Genomic DNA, 26,958 nt, shown 5'->3' on the forward strand with positions numbered 1-26,958 from the left:
TCTAGAACAGTTATCTGCGTCAAGTGAAATTTTTTATTCGTGTTTTCCCTTGCTTCTTAAAAATAACAGAATTACTGGGTCCTTGGACTAAAATGGCCAAGCTGTTGCCCCTTAGTTGGCATCCCAGGCTAGGTCTCGTGGTTCCTAAAAGACAGCAGAAGGCTCCCATCTCTGTGGGGCACGAATCTCCCGGAGGTAAAAAGTAACAGATGGGGATTTGAATCCTAGAGTTCTGTGTTGGGAGCTTACTTTAAGCCTTTCCAATTAGTCAGAGAGGAAAATTAATTCTGGCAATGTGTCTTCCTAATCAGCAGAGTGACTCTCATTAAAATTGTTAAATCACACATTTTCAAATGAATTGATAATTAAATGAAAGAAGAGGCTCAACTCCCCCCGTCCCCAGGGGATGGGATGGGGAACAAGAATTTCATCTGTTGTAACACACTTTTTTCTTCTTCTGTGTCTTTTTTTTTTTTTTTTTTTTTTTTTTTTTGCTGAAGAAACAGCCTGATTCAGAGAAACAATTGCTCTCTGTGGAGGTTTCAGCACCACAGGGGTGAGCTGAGTGATCTGGGACAAATCATCCCCAGCTTTACGTCTTTAGCTGTAAATACTGGTCCCTTTCTTTCTCCCACTCTGTTTAGGCAGTTTGCAGACACAAATGTTAGCTATATTAGTCACACGGGACTGGCAGAACTTAGTATGAGACTCCATACAGTGTGGGGGTTGATGAAAACAGCTGACATACATGGCGTGACTACTCGCCGGGAATTGCTCCAAGCCAGAAGCTGCCAAACGTTCTCATTCCATGGCATTCATCATGATGATAATTTTTTTTTCATGGCACATCTGGGCAGAAAGAAATACACATCATATCCATTTACTAAGTAGTTAGGTCTCAACAACTTAATATATATCTATGTCCTGACAGCTTAAGTAGCCATTTGAAAAAAAATGACATCCATGCATTAAAAGAAAATACTTTCATTTCATTTAAAAAATAACACAATTACTTATAATTGGATGGGGGTGCCTTTTGGGTGCTACACAACTTCTCAAATGTAGGGATCAGATTAGACCCTGCCACCTTCAGTCTCTGCTCCACATTGATTTTCAGGTGGTACTTGCCTCTTTTTTTCCCCACAGGGTTAATTGAAAACCCAGCTTTGTGAAGATATTCCATCATCAAAAGGAATGCAGTGTGATCGCATGTTGAAACCGTGAGCTACTCTGAACTAGCATTTTCACTCAATGTCTGACAGACGTCAGACATCACTGCATTTCCCTTGAGAATTTTAAGTATCCCAACAACCTTCTATGTGTTCATCGTGGTGCCCTGAAGGCTCCCTGGCACACCAGATAAGGATGGCAGATCTAAGAACTTTAACTGTATTATGTCATTTAATCCTCATGACATCCCTGTGACTTACTGTCTCTATTACTGTCTTCCGTTTTGGCGATGAAGACATTGAGGCACAGAGAGATTAAGAAATGTGCCCAAGATCACACAGCTCATGGAACCAGAATTTGAACCCAAGTGTTGTGGCTCTAAAATCCTTGCACTGCCCAAGTGCACAGGTTAGGGAAAGCTGGCTCGACCTCTCAGGAGGCCTTGACCTCGGGCAAGCTAACTGCCACCTCTATTTCTCAATGTCTCTTTCTAATAAAAGGAGACAATAAGTTGTCTTAAGGATTAAATGAGACAACAGATGTGAAGACCTGAGCTTAGTGCCATCACTTAAAACTGGTAACATTTTGCAAAAGGTTTCATTTATCCATTGCTTTTTTTTTTCCCCCTAAAGAACTTTGGAGATAGAAGCTAGTTTTAGGAACCAAAGCCCAGATAGAGTTCAGAGGACACTGCGGCAAGCCTGTGACTGATTGCCTCAAACCTAGTGCAACGGGAAGTGTTGTCTTTTTTATTACTGTTTCTCACTCAGGCCTTTGTAAAAGAGAAGACTTGAGCTTTAGGGGAAGGTATTTCCTATCAACAAATGGTAAGATTTGGAGGAACTGATGGAAAGACCTCAAATACTTTGACTAAACAGCTTTAGTTTTCTGTTGACATAAAGAAAAGGAGAGTGAAAAAAAAATGTAGAGTTCTACTTATCTGACAAAATAGAAAAAAAAGTCACAATGTGGTCCTAAGGGACCTTTCTTTTTCATAATAAATTAAAAAAAAGAATTTTTCTCCAAATTAAAACATTAAGAACTGAGGGAAAAAAATGTCCTCTACCCCCGACCCATTTCTTTCTGCCCCACAGTCTAAAGTTGTTTTACTCGAGTCCCGAAAATGTGTAAAAACCACTCCGATGTGTTCCCATCTCCTCGTGGGATGAGCCCAGGGTAGCCATCCTCCCCCTCCAGGCACACTTTCCCCTCAGAGCCTTGTGCCTGTTTCCAGAGGTTTTCCTACACGTGAACAACAGCATTCTGGAGTCAGCAGTGGTCTGTGGTAGCCAGGCTTCCTTTCTGTACTACACAGAACAGTTTAACAGAAAGAGGATAAACCGTGAAATGAAGCAAGCCATGCACGGAATCTCACTCCATCCTGCCGCTGACAGTTGTACCGACTTGTGAGGTCTCACCCTGACGTTCCCGCATTTCCTCATCAGTGATACTGGAGTAACAGCATTTCCCTTTCGCTGTCATTAGGAAGATTACCTTTGATGATAAATGTGAAGATGAGCAATAATAAATGTTGAGCAGACATTGCATTGCCTTTGTCTCTAACTGTAGACCTCTGTCTGTGGTTTCTCAACTCTAGAACTTTGTATCTATTTTCCTGTGGCCGCCACCCCCTTAGTAGAATTTAGGAATTCCTGGGCTGTTTTCTTCAAGGATTTTTTTTTCCCTACATTTAGCATTTATTTTCCTTATAAATATTTACCCCTTTTTTCATAATACTAATAGATAAATTGGTGACTGAACATGTAAAGAGTTTGCATGCACTATGATTTGCATAGCATGTACTTACTTGGCTCCTTTTCCTTTTTAAAATTTTTTTAAATTGAAGTGCAGTCAGTTACAACGTGTCCATTTCTGGTGTACAGCACAATGTCCTAGTCATGCATATACATACATATATTCCTTTTCATATTCTTTCATTTGGCTCCTTTTTGATGCAATAGAACTGAACATCAGAGACCTGTTAGAGTTATAAGGTCATTAGAGAAATATTAGTAAGTTGATGAACAAATCCTAATTACCTTTCAAAACAGTTTCCTACAGAGCAGGTTTTCTCCAGCTGTCTTTTCACTCTTTTGAGATAGATAATATTTAGAAAGTTTTGTTCTAGAGCATTTTCTCTATTGCTATTCCCAGTAGAAGGAACCTCAAGCCTGAATGAGCTGTGTATAATTTAATTCTTAGAAATAGCTGAAGAAATTTGGGGCTTTGATAGCAGAGATTGAGAGAAAGGAGGATGGTTGGAATACTTATAAGCTAGTCTCCCTCTTACTTGGTGTGTTAGGGCTAGCAGGTTAGTTCAGTTTCAACTATTTAAATGCAAAAGACAGGAACCTGCAGGTAGATGTTTAGCCAGATGTGGCAGTGGTGGCTCATGGGTGGCAGTTTGGCACACACTCCAATATTAAAAATTATATTACTTTGTAAATAAATTCATTTGTGTCTGTAAATAAATTCATTCTTTTAGATTCCATGTGTAAGTGATATCATATGATTTTTTTTCTTCCTGGCTTACTTCCCTTAGCATGACAATCTCCAGGGCCATCCATGTTGCTGAAAATGGCATTATTTTATTCTTTTTTATGGCTAAATAGTATTCCATTGTGTATATATCTATACCACAACTTCTTTATCCAGTCACCTACTGATGGACATGTAGGTTGTTTCCATGTCTTGGCTATTATTAATAGTGCTGCTATGAACATTGGGGTGCATGTATCTTTTCAAACTAGAGCTCCCTTCAGATACATGCCCAGGAGTGGGATTGCTGGATCATATGGTAAGTATTTTTAGTGTTTCAAGGAATCTCCATACTGTTTTCCATAATGGCTGCACCAAAGTACATTCCCATCAACAGTGTAAGAAGGTTCCTAGGGAGAGTTTCTGTTCAGGTATCTGCTGACCCTGGGTGGGCTCCTGCTATGAGCAGTCAGACCAGCAGGTAGTGTGGCACAACTTAGCCATGCTGGATCGTGCTGGATCCAGGAGCCTGGATTCTCTTGCCATGACATCCTAGACTGTGGTTTGGTACCCATGCTCTAATACTTGCCTGGACCCTGCAGCTCAGGATGCTCAGGCACCCTTACAGAAGCCTGCCTGCAGCTCCTGGTCCTCCCAGCATAGACACTGCAAAAGAGAACTCACTACTCCAATTCTTCTGCCTTCGTCTCTGTCCCTTATTTCTAACATCAACTTGTGTTAAACCCCAGACTTACACCCTAAAGGGGCTATAATCTCTCTGAGGCCAGAGCTGAGGCCAGAGACTCCTTATTCTGCCTGTTTTAAACCCCTGCTCTGTGTAATGTGATGTTGATGAGTAGTAAATACATGGACAGTAGTAAATACATGACATAAATTATTAAAAATTAAAGTTAATTCCAAACAATGACATCAAAGCACATTCTAATTCTGCCATTACAAGAACATTTAAAAAACTACTTCAGACAGTCTCAGATATACCTGTTCTTACTAAGATTTGCACTTTTGCTTTTCTCCCAACCATTGTAAGCATGGGGGCAAGGCTGGCGGCTCCCTCAGGCCGTGTCCCCAGCTGCAGCTCACCCAGTGCTTGCAGAGTCTGGAAGAACCATCCCGTAACTTGTCCCTGCAGTGACGATCATACATTTGCAAGTCAACTCTGGGCCTCAGGTAGACCTAAGTAGAACTTCGTGAAGAGGCTGCACATTCAGGAAATGGCTGGACTGGATTCTCCATTTAATGATTCTGGAAAACTGACAATTGTTGGCTTGGGCTTGGTTGTCCAGTATGTTGAGACGCGGTGTAATCAGAACGCTGGGGCTCTATCAATGCTCTAATGAGTCCCTGCCCTGTGTTTCTGAATTCCTGATTTCTATTCTTTTCATCCCTGAGCAGGGGTATGGTTGACCTCAGAGACACTGGTTTCCTCAACATGTAAAGGGTATTTTCCAGTTCAGAAAATATTTTTAATGAAGCTTTGGCTTGTTCTCTTAATTTTTTCATTCTGCATAACAAGCAGTTAAGGTCTTTTATTAACCAGCCCTCCAGCCCTGCCCACCTTTCTCAAAGCAGATTCTTCTATTTTCTCAGAGTTGTTTTTGTAAGTATTTATGAAGATGCACACATTCACTTCTGACACGAAGCTTTCAGGCAAAGGGCATACAGTTGACAGGGAGTGAGAGCCTTTTCCTGACATATCAGAACCCAGATCAGATGGGAAAGACACGACCAGTAAGCAAAGTAGTGTCGTGCAGAATAGAATGTGGGGAGTACTGTTAGAGGGTTTTAAAAAAAAAAAAAAAGGAAAAAGAGTTCTATGTCTGGGATCACTGAAGAAGGCAGCACACAAGAAAGCGAACTTTCATGCAACAGTGAGAGGAAGACATCAGAGGAGATCCGATTGATACCTATCACCCTGTAGAATTTTGCAGAAGCTTCCTGAGCCAGTCTTTTCAATCTTCAGCCACATCCAGGCACCCAAGAATGTTTCTAACATTCTAACCCAAGAATCCCCCAAAACATCCCTACCAAATGCTTGTCTGTTTGAGCCCTATGTTGGGGCGTTCACTTCCTACTCCAGTAGCCTCTGTATTTTCGTCTTCCTTCACCTCACTCAGACGTGCGGCCAGCTTCTCTGCAGCAGCAGGCAGTCTTGTCCTCTCACTGTATGACAGCTCGTCAAGTATGTGAGGACACCTATCATGTCTTCCATAGATCTTTGTTTCTCCAACAGCTCCCCATGTGACAGTACTGTGATGCCATCACCGTCTCAGCTGTCCTCCTCTGAACTGGCTCCAATTTGCATAACTGTTCATAGGTAGAATCTAGAACAAAACTCTGTGATGGGCTCAGCATCCATTGGGGCTATGACCTTTCTTTTCTCAGATACCATGCGAACCTAAAACTTAACATCAGCTGTATTGGAAGCCACACGGAATTGTTGATTTCCACTGAACTTGCAAGCAAACAAGCACACACCTGGCTGATAGAGACTGACTCCCGGCCAGTATGGTGGTCTGTATGGAACCCTGGTTCCACCTTCTGGTATATTACCAGTCTCTGTTTCTCATGCTCTGGGGCAGCCAGACTGATCTCCCCTACTCTTTGGCCACGGTTACTAGATCAGTGTACCATTGCTATCCATGTCCCAATCATTAATAAAAATATTGACTGGAACAAAAAATGAGGACAGAGCAAACTATTAAAAAGTGAAGTAAGACAGAGAAAGACAAATATCATATGGTATCACTTATATGTGGAACCTAAAAAATGATACAAATGAACTTATTTACCAAACAGAACTTATTTACCAAACTTCTTTCAAACAGAAAGACACACAGACATAGAAAACAAACTTATGGTTACCAGGGAGGAAAGGGGGGTGGAAGAGGGATAAATTAGGAGTTTGGGATTAATAGATATAAACTCCTATATTTAAAATAGTAAACAACATGTCCTACTGTATAGCACAGGGAACTGTATTTAAAAAAAATTTAAAAACCTTGTCTTCTTTAAAACTCTTTTCAAAGATAAGGACATAAGACAATTTGTCAGGCTGAGTACAGAAAACTCATTTTGAACATGTCCTTTTCATGAATTGTGACCTTTATGATGGATAGTGTTCCTGTAATATTTCAAAACAATTTATTTTGATCTATACTTTCATTCAGCTACTGTTTCAAGTTTTTATTCCAAGCAAGGGAGATATGGCAATGAGGGTATTTTGCTAGCTGAATATTTATTAGTATAATCTCCAGCTCTCTTTCATTTTGAGTTTTCTTATTATACTATTTTCTACAGTAGCCTTTCATATAAAAGGAACCTAAGTTCTTGATGGATTTTTGCATTTTGTTTCTTAATGAGACAAGACAATGAATTTTAAGAGTTTCATTGAAAATATGATTCTTTCCTCTCATTTGGAGGGGTGTGAATTGAATTTACCAAACTAAAATTTTCCATAAACTTAGGTACTGAAATATTTATTTTTCCTTGTGGATGAAGAGCTGACTTCCCAGACTATTCAAGGGCCCAAAGGAAAGGGAGCACGTGCCGCACACTCTCCGCAGGGATCTCAGATGTTCACCTGCTCAAGAACCATTTCAAAGGAAGCGATGGCAGTTTGCTAAGAACCAGCCAGCATCCCTGTCCTCAGAACATCAGGGTCTCCTTACAGCACTGCAACCGGAAGTTGAGATGTGAAGGGTGAATAAACGGAAGCAGGAAGAACTCCTGCCGGTTCCGTGATGCGTGTTCCCCTGCTGCATTCTCCAGGTTGGATCTGTCCTGTCCACTCCAGGACTTCCTGAGTGTCCTCAAGGCTTATTTTCCAGGGAAGAGCTTCTCTACTGAAGGGGTTTCTTCTCCTTCTCCCTCCACTGCAGGGATTGCTGGAGGCCCCCTTTACCTTTCTCTAGAACTTTCCTAGGAAAGAGTCTGCCCAGTCTGTTCCTTCTTGATTAAATGGTTTCAGAAAGGAGGAGGCCAGTTACTATACATACTCAACTTTCCATGTCACAGAATCCTGCTCCTTTTCTCTATCACTAATTTTTGACAATGTCCTCACTCCTCCAAGTAAGCTTCCCAAAGGGTATAAACCTTGGGAAAAGGGCAAAAGTGTCTGATGGAAACCCCACCTTGGAAAGCATATTCATTCACTGGTTTCCAACAGGAGGGTAACCTTGGTACTGTTTCTACCTCTGGGCATGGTGCTTACCTACCTGCGCTAGAATTTTGACTTGGTAGCATCACTCTCAGAACAGGAAGGCTCAGGGAGGGTCCATACTCAGTGCCAGCAGGTGATCCTCTCACAAGTCAAGTGCTAGGCTCTCTACAGTGTGCACTGAACTGTCCTGCCTGGGGTTACTGGAGATCCAAGACCTATAAATGAATAGAGGCAAGGCGTCCACCATACCGTTAAGTTTGTCCCTTTGTACTCCCTGAGACGACCGCATAATTTGGCCCCAAAAGTGGCCAGACAGGTCCCTTTCCCTGATCCCTCTCTAAGTGCACACAAGGTATCAGTATTTTAGTATCATTGTCATTATTTTTTATAGGTACATGATACTCCATTGTGTAGATGTATCATAGTTTATTCAGACACTTTCTTGTTTATGGGGATTTAGATTGTTTACGAGATTTTTGCAGTTACAAACAAAGCTGTCAAGAATAACTTTGGCATATATATTTTCATTCTGTTTGAGGTGTAACTTCACCGTAAACTCCTAGAAGTGGGAAGCCTGGAGCACAATATAAATGCGTGTGTAATTTTGCTACAAATTGCCAAATTCCCTCCCCTGAGGGTTGTAACAGTTTACACTATCAGTGTAGGAGAGTGCTTTGTTTCCTTGTAACCTGGCCAACGGAATTTGTTGTCAAGCTTTTAATTATTAATTAATTTTTATTTTAAATTTTTTTGTTTGTTTCCCTGAAGTTTATATCAGTTTATTTTAGGGAAGATTTGATCCATAAAGATCAGAGTACTTCCTATTTGGGAGCATCATAGCTAAATATAAATCTAGTTGTTGTCAAACTTTTTAATATTTACCAAACTGGTAGGTTCAAAATAATACATCAGTGAGCATTTCTCTTATTATCTATGAGTAAGGGTGAACATCTTTTCATATGTTTAAGAACCACTTTTAGATCTTTGTGAGTTTTCTGTTCATGTCATTTGCCCATTTTTATGTCAGAATTTTTAAATTTTTCTTTCATTTTGAAGAGTTATTTGTATGGTAAGGATATTAAATCTTTACTTGTATTTTGCAAGTGCTTTCTACAAGTTTGCAATTTGACTTTTATATATATATACATATATATGTATGTATGTGTATATATATATATATATGCCATGTAGAAACTTTTAAAATGTATTAAAATGTTTTAAGAACTTATACATTTTTAAAAACTTTATTTTGAGTCTTAAACTGCCTATTCTGACACTAGGTAATAGGGGATTTTATGAACATAATTATGGACTGAATATTTGTCCCTCCCCCCCAATCCATATGTTGAAGCCCTAACCTCTAGTCTGACCTCTAAGGAAGTAACTAAGGTTAAATGAGACTAGGGCCCTAACCCCCTAGGACTGGTGTCCTTGTAAGAAGAGACAGCAGAGAGCTGTCCTCTCTCTTTGCTCTCTAAGGACACAACAAGAAGGCAGTCATTTTTAAACTGGAAGAGCTTCCACCAGAAATTGAATTCACTGGAACTTTGATCTTGGACTTTCCAGCCTCCAGATCTTACATATTTTATTATATTTTAGTTTTATCATTCTATTGGCTTCTTACAGAGGTATGATGGAGTCTTCCATTAAGATTACAGATTTAAATATTTTCACTTTTATTTCTTTCAATTTTTACTTCATATATTTAGAAATCCCCTGCATCTCTTTTTTTTTTTAAGTGAAGCAAACAAAGAGGACTCTGCCTACAGTATAACAAGTCTAATGACAAAGACATTATAGAAAAGATGGTTTACTGGTTCAGGTACAAGTAGATGAGTGGAACTCAATGAAAAGTCAGAATCAGAGCCATGTATCTGGGAGAATTTAATGTAAGATAGTAACACATTAATGGAGGAGAAGACAGATTATTAATGGAAGATGCTGGGAAAACCAGCTCACTATATAAAGAACTATACATCATGCAAAATACAAGGATGAATTCCAGTGGACTTTAAGTATTAAAGATCAAATATAAAGACAATAGAAAAAATGCAGATTATCTGTCTGCAAGTCAGATGGATATTCCTAAAGAAGATCCAAAAATATATAACCCACAATATTAAATAATAAGACTGAATTATATCAAAGCCGAGGTTTCTATTAAGTTAAAGCCACCATGGACAAAATTAATAGACAGACAACAGACTGGAGAGCAGTATTTGCCAAATCTGACTGGCAAGAGATTAAAATCTAGACTTTTTAAGGAATTTCATTCTGTTGAAAAGGAAACCATTAGGAAAAAGTCAAGACACCAAAAAGAAAAAGTGGACAAAGAACATGTATACTCAAATCACAGCAGTGAAAAATCAAATGGCTATTAAGTATATGAAGTGATAAAGTCATTAGTTAATCAGGTGCATGTGAAATAAAACAATTGTGAACTGCTCTATTACTCCTATTACATCAACAAAAGCGAGTAACAAGTATTGGTGAGAATGAGAGGAATAACCTCGTGGACCACTGGTGAGAGTGAAAAAGACACAAGCAATATGAAAAGCAATTCAGAAGTACTTTGCAAAAATAAGTCTCTCTTGCTCTCTCTCCCCTGTGTCCCAGCTAAATTTGCGCATAGATCCATAAGGAAAAGTGCATGAGGATGTTCATTGCTGCGTTGTTTGTGATATAGAGATCCTGCAGACAATTTAGGTGCCATTCCTAAAAGACTGGATTATTATAATGCAGTGTGTGTTAGTTACTGGGGAAGGAGGGAGGGGGGAATGAGAACTGGAGATCAAAAGGAAACAAGCTAATAAGAAAAACAAAAACAAGAGATGATCCTCCCATGTACGGATGATGTCAGTTAATATTCCATGAATTAGGAAGCGCGATGAGCTCAGTGCTCTGTACCTGCAGGTCCAGAACAAAATAAGCTACTCCAAAATACATGCCTTTGCATGCTGCTATTACACATGTTAAAGAAAGTTTTCTTAAATTGTATTGTTAGGCCAAAGAGTACGTGCATTTTTAATTTTATTGTATATTACCATATTCCTTTTTTTGCTGTTTCAAAAGATTTTCTTACGTACTCTCATCCGTTTATACTTTAGGTTCAATTTAGAGTGAATCAGGTTCTAGAAGAAACCCGTGGTGATTTTTATTAGAATCACATTCTCATAAAGAATTGCAATTTAAAGTTACATTAAATGAACAGCTTAATTTCTGGGTAATTGACCTATTTTCAGTCTGAGGAAATACTTCATAAGCATAAAATCTAAGAAGCAATATAAATAAAAACATGGAAGTGTTATTAATGGTTTCTTCTTGGATAATGGAGCTAAGTGTGCTTTTTCTTCTGCCTATTTTTCTGGGTTTTCCAAATGCTCTTTAATATTCATGTTCTACTTCCATAGTGAGGGCATTTATTTAAAAATTGATCCATCCAGTAATAGGGCCAGGAGGGATGGCTGTTTCCAAAACTTCTTTTTTTCCCCCCTTTTAATGAGAAGGGAGATTTAAGAGCTGCATTTTAAATGTCAGAAGTTATTTATCAAAGATGGCTGCGATGATTAGAGAAGTAGAAAAACTGATACTATAGTTTTAGGTAAGTAAAACTACTTTCCTTATTTATAAAGCAATGCTCCAAAACCAAGCCGGTCTCATTATGCGGAATGGTCCCTGAGAACACTGTTACCAAGATTCTCTTAATGAAGCACGGCATAAAAATGGTCATTTATTTTCTCCCAACATATTTAATGACCAGAAATTCCCAGAAGGCAGGAGGAGTAGATTCTTGCTAGGCAAAATTAGCACATCTTGGCACAGAGATGGACCACAGAGATCTGTGAAGAATGGAAACCTTTGGAGTTTATCCTTACTTAATAACAGAAAAAGGGGGGTATCAAACATTCAGTTTGCTCGTCCTCTCTGAACAAGTGGGAGCATCCACTGAAGTCTCTGACCACCTAGAAGCAGGAGGTGAGAAACATTTTCACATCTGTGCATTTCAACTCCATCCTAGTTCTGTTGTTCAGGATAATAGGGAAGGAGGTAGGGGGGAGTTGGGAAGGGGAGGCAGAGACACTGAAAATGAGAAAGCGTATGGACACATTGTAGTGAGGAGAGAGGGAACCCACTGCAGTCTTCACACTGCGACATGGGGTCTGTGAAGCTGGAGGGAGGTGAGTCAGCTGTGCGAGTGGCTTCTGGAGAGTTCTGCAGGAAGCCACTACAGATGATGTTAAAGGCTCTAGAATAACTCTTTTAGCTGAGATGAATAGAATACAAGATTAGACAGAATAAATTTTGGACTATAAAGAGCAAAGGTCTTATTAATCTTCAAGCTTTAATTTCTCTCTGGAATATGATTAGGGGAAAGATTTGAGTAATTAAATTCTAGGTATATCTATCTAGGTGGCATTTTATTTATTTGTTTTTATTGCAGAACCTCTGATACACTGGCTGGACATAATTTGGCATGGGAAATAAAATAGATAGCAAATTTTCGGCCTTGGGAACTGAATAGCCTTGTGGTTGTCTTAATTAATTAATTGTTCTGATCAGTTTTGGAGCTTTATGGAGGCAGATTATATATTGCCCATCAGCAGTCTCATGAGAATACACAAAGAAGCTTGGGCAGGCGCCCAATGAATGTGGGAGCTGGTCTTCTCTATAAAGCTGCTCATTCATCATTCTGCTAATGCAGAGAGTGCAATTAAAATACAGCTTTGTCTTTAAGACTCACTTTAGTTTATTCCTTCAGACTTTTAGGAGGCACCCACTTGCTAAAAATTAACACTCTACATGAAGAGGATTAAATACTTACACAATTCCACAATTCCAGCAGTCAAGAGGAGATTAGGGAAATCCTTCTACCCTTTGATTGTTGGCTCCCAGCTACCCCCAGTCCATTGTTTGAGGCTGGTGATTTAGTTTTCAGTTTCTACAATGTCAAGAAATGTTTTAAAAATAGTACTTTACTTTCAATGATGCAGTACAGCGTAATTATAAGGAAGAACAGGAACTTTGTAGTCAGTTACCTGGGTTTGAATTTCAACCCTATTAATTATTAGCTGTGTGATCTTGAGAAAATTACCTCTATGCTTTTGTTTTCTTATCTGTAAAAGGGGATGTTTTACTTCATAGCATTGAGCAGTAAATAAGTTAATAATTACAGAACTTTTAAAAATAGTCCCTATACATAACTGTTATGTAACTGTTTGTTAAATAAAATTTGTCCCAAAATTGAAATATTAATAATAGCGATAAACTTATAGTCCCCAGCTGTTACAGTTAGCAACAAACCAATTAAAGATCCTTCATGATGAGGAGACCGAGTCTCCTAAAGATTAATTATTTCCAAGAACCAGGAGAGGAGTGTGATCTAACAGGGACTGGATCTCTGACCTTCTGATTTGTGGTCTCATGACTTGTCCTCTGCATCATCAACTGAGCTGGAAGAGAAAAGTCAGACAGGCTGGATGACACCATCTTTGGGGTACAAAGGCAATGAGATGGACACCCCAGGACAGGAACCAGGAAGTGCATCAGTGAAAAACTTTAGACATTCAAACCTACTTACTTGTTTTCCAGATATTCTAAACTTTCTTTCCTATATTTACCGTTCCAACTAAGAGAAAGTAGAGTCTTGATGTAAGTGAAAATAACATTGATTCAGCCTCTTGGTTCTTCCCATCTGCCAAGTGATGGAGAGATGTCTTGGGATTTTTGTGTGTGTGTTTAACTCCTTTTTGAAAAAGCATGACTCATAACAAGTATTTTCCAGTTGTCACTTTACTTTTCAGAACCACCTACACATATACACACACAAACACATATCTATTTGAAACTTTATTTCAAACATAAATATTTATTTATATATTAAACTTTATTTTTTTCAAATGCCTGCCATTTTGCATGGATTAATGCAGTTCAGTAAAGTTATTATTTTCCGCACTGAGTTTATCCTACCTGGCTGAAGCACCACACTAACTTTAGCTCTATACTGTTACGTAGTTTCTTTCAAGGGAAATTGATGCTGATTCATCAGTGACTGGACATAAGGGCTCTATCAGGCAATGTTGTAAAGTCCAATTTCTAGAAATTTCTGCTTGATGAAATATTAGAAGGCTAACTTTTCCCCCCTGCATCTCTGCTGACGTGGTTAAGTGCAGTGGTTTACAAACTGTGCTGGTGTGGACCCCTGGAGGCAGAGTGGTAATCAGCCAGTTTGCATTTGCCTGACAGGTGGTAACTGGTGCATCTTTTTGGTTGTTTGGTGCCTTTGTCTTACCAAGGGTTAAATATTCTTTTCATCACCTTTCCCAGGGGTCTTAGAGCCATGCCTTCGGGCAGAATGAGGTTCTCCAGGACCCACCCCTGCTTTGAAATTATTATCTTTTTGTATTGCCTTCCTCATCTGCAGAAAGATTCCAGTGGCTAAGAATGTTTTGAAGCAGTGGCATGTGAGGGAAGGGTGTAGTGGTGAGTCAGATCAGGATAGATCTTCTGTCAAAACAAGTAGCGACACCTTGGGAAAATTACTTACTTTCTGAGCTTGGTTTCTTGATTTTGAAACAGGAAGAGACTGTACTGGGTGATCTCCAAATTTTTTCTTCCACTCTAACTTTGTGTGATTCCCTGGGGTAACTGAAAAGTACTTACTGTTAGCAGCACAAGTTGTTATTAAAATAAAGATGCAGATAGCAATGTGAAGGTTTGTGGTTGCAGCAGTCGGGAAGGGAGAGATGGAAAAGAAAGTACCATAGATGAAGCACAGTATATTAACACCACAGGCTTATTGCACATCCGAAGCAACAAGGCTGCGAGGTCCCTTCCCCCAAGGTGGCCACATCACCCCATGGACTATCAGATTTTTGTCTCAATTTTCCACATTGACTAGGATTTCAAGCAGATAAAAGGCTCGATGCTGTAGATCCAAAATAGCCCCATCCTGGAACTCAATAAAGTAGGAAGGTTGATAGGTGCTTGTGTTCGGTCTCTTAGGGAAATCATGACAATTGCTTACCTTGATTTTCTCCACTTTCCCATGGACGACTGCTGAGTTTCTGGAATTTCTGTCTTTGGGTCATTAGGCAGGCCTGAGAGTCTCAAGGTCTTGCTTAATTAAGATCAAGGGAAATAAATAATTGGACCTAAATATATTAGGGTGGGATTAAAAACAATTGGCTGAAATGTGAGTTTCCGTATTTGTTTCATTTGGGGAAAAGTTTACTTTCTCAGAATTTCCACCTTTCTATCTGCCTTTATATTTTTTCACTCACTGGGAGGAATAGTTGCTGAGTGCCAGAGGCTCTGGTGTAAACTTTTAATCTATCAAAAGCAAATTAATATTCAAGTCAAGGTGGCCCACCGCTGTGGAGATAATGCATACAGAAGTAAAGGAAAGTGATTCAACATTTATTGGCCCACTCTCACTATCTCTTGCCTTCTGAGATGCCTGCACTCTGTCTATGGAGTGTGCATCTCTCTGAATACATCTACCTTCACTCTAAAAAAAAAAAAATTATTGGCCCAATAAACAACATCCCTAGTCCTTCCAGAAAAACATTTCCATGTGACCCCAGGGAACTCAACATGAAAGGGAGACACTGGCCAAATGACAGGTTCCTGAGTGTAAATCAGGAACTCAGGTTAACCGATCTGTAGCAGAGAAGAGACAGCCCTTTGAAAACTGCATGATTTATTCCTTTCCTCTCCTTTGAGCACTTTGTGAGAGGGGGAAAAAATCATTTCCTATTAGTTGCACAGAACTCATTTACTTCACTTCCATGCAGCGATTTTTCACTTTTACGACTGTAAATTACTGAGGTTCTTCTGTGGCCTGAAGGCTGAGGAGGTGGTCCTCAGAGAGCCAGAAGCAGGCCGGGGTAAACAAACGCCCAGCCGACTAATGGGCCCTGCCCTATTACTTGTCTACAGTTTCTCAGGTGGGCAGTTACCTCAATTTTATTTCAGCAGGATGAGAGTTAAGGGACCTTGGTACAAGCGCACTGCTCCCTTCAATCATTTGATCAAAATAGGTTTCAATTTGCAGGGACTTACACAAGAAAAAGGAGGAAGATTGAACTTAAATTCCTTGAAGGCCGCGCACATTTTACCAACGCCTTGTGGAAGGAGGAACGCGGTCATGGGAGTGGTTTTTCATAAAGCAGCTATGCCCCCTACTTTGTCAGCGTTTTGTCTTAACCAGTTTTCTCCTGGCTTTTGAGAAGAGATCGGGATGCTGGTACAGAAGGAGCAGTAAGTTAGGTGTCAGAAGACCTGGGTTTGAACACCGTTCTGAGCTTCTGAACCCCGCTGTCCAGCGTGGGAGAGAGCGGTCACACGTCCCCTGACTTCACACAAAGGGCACTGAAATGCAAGTGAAACAGCATCAGGACAGCGCTGTGGAAAGTCACAGTTGTGACTTGTTTTTCTCAAGGAGAAGCTCAAAGCTCTTCTCTGCTTCAGGAGTTAAGGTGAAGAGGACAGAGTTAAGGTCGTTCTATTGCTCAGTGAGAGACTGTGGCAGCTCACCGCCTGATGGCCGGAGGAACTTTCTGGAGTCCCTTAGTTCCACCTCGTGGGAAGTGAACTCTTAAGGAAGCCTGTGCAGCCTTTTCCATCTCTTTGCAGCTGCTTGGGTACCACTTAGACACAGGCACTGAGGTAGTGTCACAGAGAATTCAAGTGCAGTGTTTTTCCCCTAACTGCTGGACATTTTATGGTCAATATGTTTTGGGGGTATAAATGTCCGTGCTTTCTTAGAGGATCATGATGTACTCGAATAGCAAGTGTATTGGGGGGTGCTAGACTATGTGTGTAAGGCTAGACTATGTGTGTCAGGCTAAAAGACTGATCCCAACCATTTTCAAGAATAAAAATAAAGTTTCTTTTCAGTACAGTGAATGCTAGCCAATCTCAAAATGACTGCCTCAAACTGACAGTATTGGAACCAGAAAACCTTTCTCCCGCAACTGCCTTAAGAAAGTCAGAAAGCTCTACACACCTCAGAGAAAGGCTTCCAAGAACCGTGATAAGAAGAGCATTAACCGTGGGCCATTTAACCGGAGATGATTTCTTTCTGCAGCTGACCCTGGGGGTGTCCCACCCACAGACCCTCATCTACCCCAGTGCCACTGCAAGTGAGGTCCTGCACTGTCCGGGGGTACCTGTTGCCTGCAGGAGGCTGTGCAGCACCCACCCAGCCCCGCACAGCAGGTCAGGAGTGCCAGGGGGAGGGAGTCCCAGGGACACTCTCAACCAAAGAGTGATGAGAACTGGGGTCATCCACAGTAGGATTTGGGTGGCCGTGTATGGGCAACAAGGCACAATCTTTATTTACACTTTTCTGAGTGTCTGAAAATGTTCATAGTAACATGTTGGCTGGGATGGTTATTGTGAAAGACAGACCATGGGGAAGATATTCATCGTGTGTTGGTCAGTAAAAGTGAAGTGAAGGTTACAAATCAGTGTACACTATGATTATACTTTTGTAAATACTATATATACACACACACATACATATATATAGAGAGAGATGTATACACCACTTTCAATATCTTTACCTGTATGTCTTTATCTTCTGGAAGGAAAAACAGGAAAAAGATAGCAATTGTTAGCTGTGGGTAGTAGGCAGAGAATTTTAAAATTAATTTTTTGTTACTTCTTTTTATTACTTCCAGATATTATACAATGTATCAGTTTATAGAGTCAGATTAAAAAACGTATGATTTACCAGCTGTGTTTTGAAGAGTGTTTAATGACAGAGGGAAATAAAGATATTCCTAGCTGTTGTTTTATGATATGGGGACAACTGAAAAACTGCTTATGCGATTATGAAGGTTGTGAGAGCTTTTTATTGCTGGTAACTAAGGGGAAACAAATCAGTATATTGGAAGTTAAATCACACGGGTAATCATGCTTGTCTTGTCTCTGAGTTGTGCTTTTACGGGGAATTTGTTTTCTTAAATTCTTAAAGCTTTTTGTAGATCCAGATTTTCTACGGGAACATTTCTTACTTTTACGAACAAGCAAAATGTTTTATTTTAAAAGGAGAAGGCCTAAGTTCTTATTTCAGGTCTAACACTTTTTTAAATCTATGTTTATCCTGTAGGACTGTCAGGAGTTTCAAATGTATGAGAAAATACTTTTTTAAAGGTAAAAATGAAGAAATCATAACATATATTAAGGTAGTTTTCTTACAACTTTTCAAACTCGAGAGGTTATATTAAGCATTAAGAATGTGAGACCTTTATTGCAAATAAAATCTTCAGGCTCTACTGATTCACCTTTCATGAGACTCATTTTTCATTGACTAACCAGAGCATGACAAGCCTGATGTCAGTCTCTAAGTCGGAGAACGGCAAGAGTCCATAGCAGGGGAGGATTTTATTAATCCTGTGCGTGCTGTGGCTCCCTTTATTCTGCCCTCAGAGCCCAGAGCAACATGGCTCAATGGAAACATGCAGACCATGTAGATGGACTTGAAGTTGGTACGCAGAGGCAACCGGGAGGCACCCTCAGGTCCGTGAGGGCGTGCGATAGCTTGACTGCCATCAGTTCCTTCCCTCCCTGTACACTCCCGCCAGTTCTTCATCGAGCAGTGACATTTATCCCTCCACTCAGTTGGTTCTGGGTTTGGTCCGAATGCTTTCACCAACAAAATATGGTAGAAGTGGTGTTGTGCTTGCATTGGGGCAAGCCCTTAGGAGGACTGTTGGTTTCTGCTTCCTCCCTGTTAAGCCCTGAGCTGCGTGTAAGAAGTTCAGGCGAGTCTTCTGGAAGGAGGAGTCATGTGCAGCAGCACTGAGGTGCCCAATGTGTGACTTTTCTTCCACTGGAACATTCCGTCTCTGTTCCTCTGTCACAAGTAAGGTGTCTGTATCTCTGCTGGGAACCATGAGGTCATCCAGCTCTGTGAGCGATCGGGTTGGCAAGTTTAATTTCTGTTTTGAGAGTAGCGTTGAGAGAAGCAGATGGTTCAGGATGCCCCTTGGGCACCCGCTCTAAGCTGCATTCCCCAGTCAGCTTTATCAGTGACAGGACTCTGGTGTTCTCCATCCATCTGACAACATTGTCTGATTTCTCAACCTTGAGGTGGGACTTGATGAAGAAGATATTTGTCATCCGCTCAAACCTTGACACTTGAGGCTTTTCCTTTATCTGTGTAATTAGAAAATTGCCTGGATGGACTCTAGCATGGATCCCTTGTCATTGATTTTGTCTGCATTGCAGGGAGTCATTTCAATTATGTATAGATGTTTCCAGGTCATCAGAGTATTCTGATGCAATTAGCCCCTGCCATACAAGTGTGATCAGCCCCAAAGTTTTAGCTAGTGGGCAGAAAAAACACATACATTTTATCTTTAACGTTAATGTGAAAACTGCTGTGCTTCCATTAATGGAAAAGAAAGTTCAAGCTTTAAGCTGTTAATATCAATAATAAGTGTTGTAATTACATACTGTAGATAATTACAGTCTCTATCATTATGCAATTAAATTAAAAAAAAAGCTCCTGAAGTAACAGGGATTTCAGTAATAGTGGTAACTTCAGTGTTTGCCGTTTTGCTAGTTTACTGTTTTGCTTGTTTGTTTTTGTGCAAATGACAAGTGATGGTTGAAACGTATCTGGGACACAATTTTGTAAAAAATTAAAATATTATTAAAGATAAACTCTAGCTCTAAAAGTTGAAAAGTGTATGAACGGAAATATGTATCATATGCCTCTGAGCTATCAACCAGGTTCAACACTGTAAAAGTGAAAGAAAAATTCCTCTTTTATATAGCAGAAGTGGGTGGTTTATAAATGTGTGGGTGTACTGTGTGAAAACTCATAAAGAGAGCAAATGAATGGATGTGCATCTTTGACTACAGCTTCTGTTAATTCTTTGATCTTTCACTCTGGAACATCAATTACTTCTATTGGCCCTCCATATTCACCAGATTTCTTAGTGTTTAAATCTCTGTTCATTTCCTGAATATTCTGGGAAGCTATCCCATTTGCCTCTCCATCCTTACCCCAATCCCTGCATTTCTGTGCTTGTTTCAGTTGCTCAAATACTTTTGACAGATAATCATGATGCCAAAAGTATTTTGATGACTAATAACATGCTACCCCAAACTGCCATTGTTTTGTATACGTAATCCCATTGCAGGTAGCAAGACTTAGAGTCGCACGAAGGTCAGGCAAACTGTACAAGGTTGTACAGTTATTCAGCAATAAAACTGGAATGTAAAACCTTGTTTCTCTGATTTCAAAGCCCATGTCTTCAACCACTGGATTATATGGTTTCTGAAATTTTACTCTGGGTCCTGCCTAGATCATTTTCATGTATGTTTCTCCTCCAAACTGCCCTTACGTAGGGCCATTTTGCTTTCCCTTCAACTAACAGGAACTCTAACAGTCCTAATAGATGTTTTCTCTTTCCTTTTCTGCCGACAACGTAAACTTCCTTGCTTTGGTTTTTCCATTTACATTTAATCTGCCAAACATAAATTACTTCCATTTGTACTTCTTTTTCACTGTTCGTGTTTGTAATACAAGAATTTCCTTGTCCTGCCAACAGTGAATTTGCCTGTCTACCCTGCATCCATACCCCCGACAGCTCTCTCATCAGGGACTTGCTCCATTGATTATTCTCTGTCCTCTCTGCATGTTCCTTCCCAATGGCATTTGAAAAATTCTTTTCACATTTAAAACAAGTTAAAAAAAAAACACAAAAAAACCTCCTTCCATCCATGTTTTTCTCTGACTACTCCCCTACTTCTCCTGCCATAACCAACCCTCCTGAAAGAGTTTTCTTAATTTCCTATATCCATTATAAATGCTATATCCATTTCTCAAGCTACAATAATGCGGGTTAGTGATCCCCACCATGGCCTCACTGTGCTGTGGCTTGGGTGTCATCTGTTGAATCAAATGGGCACCTTTTCATGCTTGGCTCGGTTGCCCTTCAGCGTTCATTACCTCTCTCTCTCTATACAACCCACTCCTGGAAATTCTCTCTCCTGGGCTCCCTCTCTTGTGCAGAACAACCTTGTGTTTCCTTCCTGCTTCTCAAGATGCTTTCTGTGCATCTCCTTAGCAGGCTCTTGTGTCTACTCATCTCTCAAATGTTCACACTACTCATTCTTTACTGCCTTTTCCCCTTCTCCCTTCTAGATGTGTTTTGAACACATCTGCCACTTTCTGTCTACACTGCCAGGGCCAGATTCCACCAACAGCATGCAATCTTGTCTCTCTGCTTTTGATCTTGCTCTATTGGGCATTCTAATCTAATCTTGTCACTTCCCTACTTAAAATGCTTTAAGGGTTTCTTTGTGAACTTAGGTGAGATTCAGACTACTTCCCAAGACTTAAACTTTTAAGCTGGGCCGAATTAACATTGATTTACAAAGTTACGGGTTAGAATTCCAGCAGTGTGGCAGAACCCCGTGTTGGTGTATGAAAGAATAATATTTGTTACAAATTTAATCTATTACCCATGTTCCTATTGTTACGGATTTAGAAGGCTGCGTTACCTAAACAAAAAAATACCAAATACAAAAAAAAGTGTATTTCTTTACACTGTGGTCTGAGATGAGTCTTTCTGTATGACAGGCAGCTCTCCCCTATTTAGGGTTCAGGGAGCCCTTGGGCCTCATCATTATATGTATCCAGCCAACAGAAAGGGAAAGAGAGTATGCGAAAGGCATCAGAGACTGAACCACACAATTTCTACTTTCCTTCTCTTTACAGCTATTCACACAGTCATACCAAGAAGAAACGGGTTAGCTCTATCATTGATATAGAAGGAAAAAATGATGTGTATAACGGAATCACCTTGCTGCGCACCTGAAACTAGCATGGCATTGTAAATCAACTACACTTCAATTTTAAAAAGTCTCCTTTTCCTTCAAAAAAAAAGAAAAAGAATTCTTGAGGACTTGATATGTGTCAGACAGGCAAGTAGGCAGGGAGTGTGTTTGGAGCCGACGGGCACTCTTTTTGGAAGTACAGACAGGATGCCATGGAGATGGGGGGGGGGTGGCGTTGGTGACTGTGGGGGAATGAGATGTGTGAGCTTATTCTTTATCATTTTCATCCTCTCAGGCGAGAGACTACTGGCCTGTCTTGTCATTCCATACTCAGCATCGTATCATATTTTGGCTGATCCCACTGCCCCCATTTTTTATTAGGCAATTGGAAGAATGGAACATTTTTTTCTGAGAGAAACACATCATTCTCTAAAAGAGTCCTTAAAGAATAATTGATTGAGATGGTAGAAGCCAGTATACTCTGCTCTCTGAGGAATTTCACTGAATCTCTGCCTCCAGCCAGAGTGAAGCTCTCAAACCAGGAAGTGAGTCAAAACTCTACTGGGGATTTTCTCTCTGTCGCAGTTGCTTCTGGATAGAGAAAAGCCTTCAAAATTTTCCTTGAGTATATTTATCAACAAGGAACTGACCCTGGAAATGTTTCTCTTGCAGCCTTGCATTCTAAGACAACAGAATATTAGCATTTAATAATCACTGCTGGTGACAAGAAAATACAAACCTAGTTGGTAATACATGATCGGAGGCAACTAGTGAAATTGTGTCTTCTGGGGCAAATCATTTTAGCAGGTATCTACACGGGAGAAGCAAATCGTTGTGTGATACTGGGCATGTGATACTGAACTGGTTTGCACCTGTAGAAAGTGGTCCTAGTAATAACTATCTCACAAGCTGGTCATGAGGATTAAACAGGAGACCTTATAGGAAAGCACTTTGCCCAGAACAGGTGCCTGATAAAGATTCATTCCTCTCCTTCCTTCCTTCCTTCCTCTCTCTTTCCCCTCCTCTCCTTTCCTTCTTGCCTTCCTCCCCTTTTCACAACCTCCTCCCTCTCCTCCCTTCCCTTCTGTGGTAGAGCTGAGATTTTCAGGAAGGGACCACAGAGACCTAGACAGAGAGGAGACTGACTCTGGGCACCATGAGGGAAGGAGAGAAAAGTCAGAGAACAGGGCCGAGGGCAGGCAACAAGTGAGGAGGATGGGGCTGGAGAGCCAAAACAAAAAAAAAAGAAAGAAAAGGTTTTACAGTAAGAAAGTGTCATTTGGCACTGGAGATGCATGAGGCTTTAAGAGGTCAAAGAGATAGATTACATGCCTCTGACAATCAGCCCCTGCGTCTGGACCCAGGGACTCTCCTGGCTGAGTCGGCCTCGCATACTTTAGTGCCTAGTGAGGAAGAGCAGGGCGGGGTGTCCCCAAGAGCCTGTCCCCCAACTTCTTCCATATCCCCTCTTTGTAATCACTTCTTGTTTAGGAAGTTATTTACCTTCCACCCCAAGTTTGCCTGCAATCTTCTACTTATCTTTCAGTTCTCCGCTGGAATGTCCCTTAGTTGGTGTGACTGATTCCTGCAGGAGTTCCCCAAAGCATCTTGACTGCACTTGGGATGTGCATTCATTAGTTCAGCTCAGGCCAGAGAGCACTTGTAGGGGCTCTCACGTTCCATGCACTGGACCAGGAGGTGAGTGTGAAAGCATGACTGAGACAGGGCCTCACTCTCAAGCCCATCCCAGTAGGGACAGTGGTTCCCCAAACCCAGTTTCCACTGGACAGTTCATCTCAGAGTGCATGGGACTATGTGTTCAAAATGTCTATTTCTACACCCTACTCTCAGGTACTCAGGTAAAGGAAGGCTTGAGAAGCTATAATTTAAGAAGCTCTCCCAGGTAATTTTGATGTGTAGCCAGGTTTGGGAACTTCTGAAAAAATGAAGGAAAAGTAAGCAGTTTAGAATATTCTCTCTGATGGGGCTGGGACTGATGATGCTCTGTGGTGCCAACGGTAGTTGGGCCCAAAACTTCTGAGGACAATTAGGTGAGCTTGCATCTTACTGCATTGTCTTAAAGGTCACGTTCTGTCTAAGGTTCTAACAGTTGGTCTGGTTAAGACTTAACTTGCAGAGGTGGGTGAGCAAGCCCCTGTCATTGGACACATGTGGGCTGTGGCTCTGTCGCCTGAACTCCAGCTGGCCTGCTGTTGGGACATGGAAGTTGGTACCAAGGTCCGGGCTGTGGACAACAGCTGTCCTCCACGTCCTGTCTGTGCAGTCCTTTCCCACTACACGCACCTCCTTTCTCTTGCTCTCATTCCGTCTGCCTTTGTGTCCTGGCTCCTTAGCCCAGGTCACAATGATGTTCTGCTCCTTCTTTAGCTGGTTTCTTGCTGTCTTTCCCTCTCTCCGCTCTTGGTTCTGCTTGCTGCCCTGTTCTTGGTGCGAAGCTCCTCCTTCCAGCCAGGACGTCAGACAGTCAGAGTCCTGCTGGACAGACTCCACCCACTCCACCCACCTGACCCCCTTCACTGTGTTCCACAGAGTGCAGTTCTGTCCTCAAGTCACACGAGACCTCCCCAGGGAGCTGAGAAGATGTGTCTGACGCCCCTTTTATGTCCCTGCAGAGGGAAGCACCTCTTGATGGGGGTCCCCAGAGGAGCACAGCCAGTAGAAATAAGAAGATTTCACGTAGAATGGTCCATGGTTGCATTAAAAGTGATTTCTGCTCCTTTAAGGAGGTAGAAGCCACTTCAGAGAACTGGAGTTGAAAACCCTCCTCTAAGTTCCTAAAGCCAAAATCTTTTTTCCTGAGGTGAGTCTTGTCTGGATAGGTCTAAATTCAAAGATGGACAGCATCCTGAAGGGGATGGGAAGATGGATGAAACAAAATAAAACAATGCAAAAGTAAAACCCATTTTCCTGAGAGATTTAACATACGTTGTTTAAATGATAGCAAAACAGGAATACCAGGATCACAGAGTATTAAAAAGAGAGAGTTTTTCAAGAGCCAAGCACTTACTAGAGATAGAGAACGCAATATTTCTTTGAAATACACCAGGCAAGAGAGTTTGATAAACCAGGGCTAGGTGGCCTTGGGCTGTGCCCTTGGGACAATGCTGGTGTCCCCTTGATGGGTGGCTGGGTTAATCCAAACCTCTTATTCTGGAGAGCCGCCTTGTCATCTCTCCCTTTCCATCGCCTGCTGATTCTAGGTCATTCTGAGAGAGAAAGGATCAGAGAAAGGAAAACAGGTGGAAACACTGCCAACCATATTACTTTCCTAGGGCTCCTAACAAATGACCACAAACTGGGCGGCTTAAAACAACGGACGTGCACTTTCTGCTAGTTTTGGATGCCAGAAGTTCAAATCAAGGTATGGGCAGGGTCACACTCCCTCTGAAGGCTCTACAGGAGAATCCATCCTTTTCCCTTCCAGCCTCTGCTGGCTCTAAGCCTGAGTCTGACACTGACCCCCATCTTCACGTGGCCTTCTCTGTGTTCTCCCTTCTCTTCTGAAGACCCCTTGTCACTGGATTTAGGGCCTACCCTAATTCAGGATGATCATATCTTGAGATTCTTTCCTTTGTTGCTATTAGTCCTACATGTTTTTTATTGGACCCAAAAGACTCCCTTCAAAATACTAGTCAGTATTCTTGTAGAAACACTCATACTTTAAGGCACCATATATTTCTTCTGGGTTTTTGTTGTTCTGGTTTTATAGTTAGACTAATGGAAACATCTACCCTAACAAAATTGCCCTTATGGAGTACCAATAAAAAATACATTCATAAATTGCTTGGAATTGCCCTTTATAGCTATGCTGACAAATCTTAAGAAAAAGAATTAATTTGAGTCAGTATTAATTGACGCTTTTTCCTCTGTGTACTCCTTGGTATAAAAATAAATGGAAACAAATACGGAATGTGAGGGTATGATTCAAAGAATTTTAAAAAAGATGGCATAAAAAGGATCCTATAAAGCAGCTCATATTTCCTTTTATGGAAAAGAGTTGAATACACTTGAGACATTTTTTTCTTACAGTGTTTTTTAAAATTTTTTATGCAAAACATTGGCTATATTCCCCATACATCCTTGAGCCTGTCTTAAACCCAAAAGTTTGTGCCTCCCACTCCCTCGCCTCTATACTGCCCCTCCTCCCCGCTCCTGACTGGTACCCACTAGTTTGCTCTCTCCATCTGTGAGTCTGCTTCTTTTTTGTTATATTCATTAGTTTGCTGCATTTTTTAAATTCCACATATAAGTGATATCATACACTGTTTGTCTTTCTCTGTCTGGCTTATTTCGCTTAGCATAATGCCCTCCAAGTCCATCCCTGTTGCTGCAAATGGCAAAATTTTGTTCTTTTTATGGCTTTTTATGGCATATATACAACACATCTTCTCTATCCAGTCATCTGTCGATGGACACTTAGGTTGCTTCTGTGTCTGTTTGTTTCCTTTAAAGCATGGACCATGGTTTTCAATTACTTACTTGATTATTTTCTCTTTCCCCCACTAGACCAAAATGACAAGTAGGCAAGAAACAGGTCTACTCTGTCCACCCTACATACCCAGCAACTGGCACAGTGTCAGACAAGCTAATAGTTGATAAATAAGGATGGAACACATTGAATGAACAAGCATCTGGTTGTGACAACCCCCCCCACCACCTGTCTGCATTTCTTTCCTTCTTTTTTGGACTTAACTTTCTTATGTGATTATGTCAAGCTTTATTCTTACTGTTACATGAACCTCACTAGGATAATAACTGATGGAGGCCCTTTTGCTTCTGCTCCTGTAGATAGTTTCCTGTCTCTCTCTGAATTCCACTGGAGCGGAGGGCAAAACAACTAAGCAGCTGTTTCCGTGCACCAAGCGCACTGGCTGCAGTGCTTTGTGATCATGACAGTTTCTTCCAAGGGGAGGCGTTAAGAGTGAGGGAGAGAGTCGGCCATAGCTGCAAGGGCAATGGCCAAGCTTCTGAGGCCGTAAGTACAGCAGTGAAGACGGATGAGCAGCCTGCCAGCTCCCATGCTTCCACCTTGTGCAGATGGGTTTTTGAATTTTCCCTGCGAAAATGACAGCATCCGATGTAGCGTTAAGCTATAATGTATTTCTCACGCTTTGGTGAAGATTCTTTTATTAAAGCTTCTTCTTCATTGCCTTTACAGAAATGATACATTCTTACTGTAAAAATTCAATCATTATAAAAATTTAGAAGGATGAGAGTTTAAAAAAATCACCCAAACTCCACCACTGAGAAATACAATGAGCATTAGATAAGCCTGATTCAAGGCTGCTCTCTGTGCATATATACATACAGAA

General features: G+C 40.9%; 1 long non-coding RNA gene across 5 annotated transcripts in view; it reads left to right on the forward strand.

Moving 5' to 3' along the window:
* Positions 1 to 2,712, forward strand: part of LOC140697383 (uncharacterized) — a 187,657-nt gene extending 184,945 nt beyond the window's left edge. For all 5 annotated transcript variants that reach the window (XR_012074356.1, XR_012074355.1, XR_012074359.1 and 2 more), the window contains one exon: positions 1,147 to 2,712. This is a non-coding gene — a long non-coding RNA (uncharacterized lncRNA). The remainder of the gene's footprint in view (positions 1 to 1,146) is intronic.
* Positions 2,713 to 26,958: the final 24,246 nt, after the last annotated feature.

Source organism: Vicugna pacos, chromosome 7, assembly GCF_048564905.1.
Source record: "Vicugna pacos chromosome 7, VicPac4, whole genome shotgun sequence".
Lineage (NCBI taxonomy): Eukaryota > Metazoa > Chordata > Mammalia > Artiodactyla > Camelidae > Vicugna > Vicugna pacos.